Source organism: Sinohyriopsis cumingii, chromosome 6, assembly GCF_028554795.1.
Source record: "Sinohyriopsis cumingii isolate HCF-2022 chromosome 6, ASM2855479v2, whole genome shotgun sequence".
NCBI lineage: Eukaryota > Metazoa > Mollusca > Bivalvia > Unionida > Unionidae > Sinohyriopsis > Sinohyriopsis cumingii.
The window spans coordinates 159,949,094-159,954,048 of NC_142966.1; positions in this window are offsets into that span (position 1 = coordinate 159,949,094).

Sequence of the window (4,955 nt, forward strand, 5' to 3'; positions counted from 1 at the left end):
TATGTGAGCAAAATATAGAAATATGAACATCGAATTTACAGAAGACATAAAGCGCCACTCTTCGATTTAGTTATTATTTTTTTTCTTCAGAGCGTTAGCTGGATAGTCACCATGAGAGTATATTCTAATCGATAGCATTATTCCAGGATATATTTTTGTATACATCTTCGGCATATTCAGGTACCCTAATGTACCAAAATCGTTTTTCAAAAAAACATTACTATTGCACGTCAGTAAAGAAAGTCATACACACTAGTAATGATGCAATGCATAACGTCAAAATAAGATTAATGGATAATGTAAATATTTCTTGGAGACTAATACGTCTTCCAAAATCTGTAAATGTGTTCAACGTAAACAATGTCGTAGACGATTTCTTTTAATAGTCATCATATTCAACATCAGCAAACCGGATATTGTTCTCACTCTTCTTTATCTTCAGATTCAGATTGTTTGTGGGAAGGTGGAAACATTTATAGAAATATTGTTGAAACGTTATGTGAAGCGAAAGAAGAGTGCAGTTTCTGGCACTGCATGTGGTTGTTGTTGTTCTTGTTGTTGTTGTAGGGTTTAACGCCATTTCTCAGTAAAAGATAGGCTATACATTGTGGCCAGTATAACTGGTGGAAGAAGAACCTGGAAAACCCCGGGAAGAACCACCGACCGACGAGAAGCTACTGGCAAGCGTTCTCACGTACCCAAGCCTGAGACTCGAACCCACGCAGACGGAAGTGAGATGGCAGTGATCCGTAACGGTGATCACTTTAGACCATTCGGCCACTCGGTACCCCCACTGCGTGTAGTGACGATTGTAAGAACGCAGGTGGTTTGATCACGCGAAATAATAGTGATTGAAAGCTTACCCCTTTTAACGATCATTGTAATCTAACCTCTGTTCGCGTTTGCCCGAGACTCGGGCTCGGTCAATCCGGGAATGTGAGAAAGCTTGGAAGTAGTTTCCCGTGGGTCAGCGGTTCTTACCGAGGTGGTTTAGGGTTCTTCCTCTACGAGATATACTGGCCCAAATGTATAGCCTATCTTGTGCTGAAAAATTCCGTTAAACATACAACAACAATAGATCAGGCCGAACATCCCGGTCAAAGGGTTTGGAAAATATTGATTGCTTTATAGATATTATTCTCGAACGTGGGAACGTCATTATTCCATATTGCGTAGAATCTTCAAACAAACATGAGAGTCAAAGATCAACAATAGACCCATCAAAGTTGCATTTCGTTTTCAGAATTGGAATTGTCTGGTCACACCACAAATGTGTCAAAGCAGTTTAAACCCGACTCCTACAAAATGCAAAACGAGAAACGCTCTAAGAAACAGGTTTTTAATGTCCATTTGTACGAATTGCAATATTGGTCAATACTGATCGTTATTCAAGGGATGGTGCTATAACTATATGGTGTTAAAATAAGTAACGGAAAGAATCAAAACCAACAAGTTTGAGTCAAGTTCATCAACATTTTATTTCCCTATGTAACAAAGTGAAATTTTAAAACTCAATAGAATGTCCTTTCGGAAAAAACCAACCTGACCTAAACGTTTAGTAAATATATATCTAATATGACACATCGTCAGCCAAAATCCTACTCTCAAACGCGAACAAAGGTCAAGCACAAATGTGAATTAAATGTACATGACACATCCACTTAAAAGAAAAATGAAAGAGTTATAAAATAAAGCTTTCTTTGATGTATTAGTCAAATATACATATGATATTATAATAAATACAATTTCATAGGAAGATTTCTAACGAATGATACAAAATATTAGAGAAAGCAATATACAAATTCTATACACGTGCAAGGTCATTAGCAATTAGAGCAATGAATAAATAAATGGAAAGGAACAATAATTCAAGATTAAAAGTGAACAGCGTTTCTGTCTGGAGCGAGTAGTTGTGGAGGCGGTGGTGAATCATTTGGGAAAGATTTTTTTCTTCTTCTCTAGCTCAAATAAAAGACACGGAAAATTTGTTGCATACCGTGCCGACAAGCAATTAAAGAAGAGTACACTTTGCAGGTTAAATATCAGCATCATATATCTGAACAGATAAGCTTTCTATCTTTATGAGATGTCTGTATTGTATGTTTCTTAATATTTAAAAAATGATGACAGGGAGATGTCAATGAGAAGTCTTAGTTGTTTAGTCTATAAAAACATAACCAAAAAAGTAGAGGAGAAAGACAAAGTCCCTAAGGTGATAAAAAAGTACACATTTATTTAAATTTGAATGACAACAGTATTATAATTTAGTTGTTATTGCAAAATTCACTAGTAACATATAATTATTGTGTTGATACTCAGGCAGGCATGACTTTCCAGGATAATCATTTAAAATAAACTAAGTCATCGATTGTCAAATTATTCAAGGAATCAAAGTAGCAATGAATGAGATAATCAAATATCAGAACTGAAAAACAATTTGACGACAACATACAAAGATTTTAGAGAGACAAAATTGTTCTAACAGATTCAGTTCCTCATTTAGTACTATGTACGCCATCAAAACAGTAAAACTTCAAATAAGAAAACTAACCATTTTATAATTGATTGTAGAGTATATATCAAGCTTGTTATTATTGTAGGTCGACATGTTTGCTTGGTTTTGAGATTCTGAGCTTAGAAAATTCTTGAAACGAATTATATTTACAGTTTGATGGAAATTTAAGACGACCCTCATCCTGGCCCTCTTATTTTGACTTAGGAGTTTATATTAGGGTTGCTGATCTCAGAATTACTCATTCCTACTTTAATATCTTACTAGTGGAATTAATCTTTAAGCAGTGATCTGTTTTAGTTTGAGACAATTTATTTATTTAAATTATTCATTGCAATTATAAAAGGGGTTTTGACTTTACCTCTAAATGACCATTTTGGGATTATTGTAAATTCATTTAGAGACATTTTTGATTATATCTTTATGATGCATCAAGACTGTTAGCACATCAGCACTATTGTATGCTATTGGTACATAAGCAAATTCAAAATTCGGAATTCGGAACACCATTGGAATTCAATCAGAAGCTTTCTACTTTTGTACTTGTGATATAACTTTTAGGACTATTTGGGATTAAATTCCAATACTATAAGGTCTTTTTAAAATTTCAACTTTTGTATTTTGTGCAATAAATGTTTTGTTGAATGTTACTATAACGTGTTGGTTTTCGGCCACTTTGAGTAAGACCACATAGTCGTAGCAATATGTATTATCCGATGAGTACGAATTAAAAATCTCTAACCTGATTGATAGCATTATTTGTATTAAATATTAAATCTGCCTACTATTATCAAGCATTCTCCTATATAATTGAGGGATAGCACATTCCGTTCTGCCTCGTGTATATTTATAATTTTCCATCATTACTCCTGTATACCTTGATTTTTATCATAGGAATCTGGAATGACTGTGTAGATACATGATAATTAATTACTAGGTCGTCATGCGAGTGTGTATGCTACACAAGAGTACAGATAACACCGACTCAGTTGTATCATGTTTTGGTGATTTATGCTTAACTGTGATGGAATATGGACTGGTGTATGCAGGTAACGCGATGGATGACATTTACCAGCGGACATGTGTTCGATTCTGTGTTCGAGTACAAATTTAAAAAAAATCTGTAACCTGTATGATAATAGTATTTGTATTAAATATTAACTCTGCCTCCTATTAGCAAGCATTCTCCCATATAATCCAGGGATAACACTTTCCGTTCTGTCTGGTGCATATTTCATATAGTATTTCTATACCAATAGATAAAGACAATCTATATATAGCAGTTCCATTAACGTTTATTGAAAAGTGTTAGATGGTTTTGTATCTGTAATAACACCTAAAAATCATCTGCAATGTGCTTTATCACTTCAACTAGTTCGATGTGACAGGTGCATCACAGTTTTTCATACAGGTTTGGGTGCCACGCACTGTAGGTGATGTCAGCTTACGTTCCTTGTCAGCTAACTGGTGCCCTACACCACTGCCTTTATTCTAAACCAAATGTGAATCTGTTAGTAATGGTTGAAAAGTATCCTTACATTACCATTCACGAATGTCTGGTGTTTTCGACACTCCAATCAGTGCAGCTTCACTAATTGCCTTTGTTTGTAAAATGTTGTATAAAATATATACCACAGTACGAGCCACAACGCTTCTGTCGCTTAAATCAAGACAAGATATCTGTCGCATTTTTCTGGACTCGACCCCGCAAAGTAGATTGTACTAGCCGATCTAACGTTTATCCTTACGCCTTAATCTCACGGCTACCGATCTCTTACAGATACACAGATGAATGTCATATATATAACTATACAAAGCAGAAATTAATATCCTTAGAGCTTTCTAATTATGCAATTATTGATTATTTTGCAAAATCCTCGCAAGTTAATAACGGCGCATTCATTTTATTGTGCACAAGCTTGAATTGCATGTCGCAGCAAGTTATTAACAGCGGTCTGGAACTTTGTTGTGAATGTTATATATATACATGTATATATATATATATATATATATATATATATATATATATATATATATATATATATATATATATATATATATATATATATATATATATATATATATATATATATCAGTAGTCTTACACAATGGGGTGTTTCTGGAACAAACCATATTTTGTTTGACGACGGTGACTATTCAATGGCATGTCCTCGTGTTGGTAAACGATTCTGAAATAGATCCTGTTGCGTCAAGAAAGTTGTTTGCGTAGACTAACTTGAGGGGGCTATGGAGGGGGATAATTATGTTGTCGTTAAGTTCATTATAATGGTTTGGTCCAGAACACTCCCTATATAAGACTACTATTCTCCTGTATAATCGAGGCATAGCACTTTACGTTCTGTCTGGTGGATATTTATAAGTCTCTATCATTAATCCTATATACCTTGATTTTTTCATAGTAATCCGGAATGACTGTAGATAG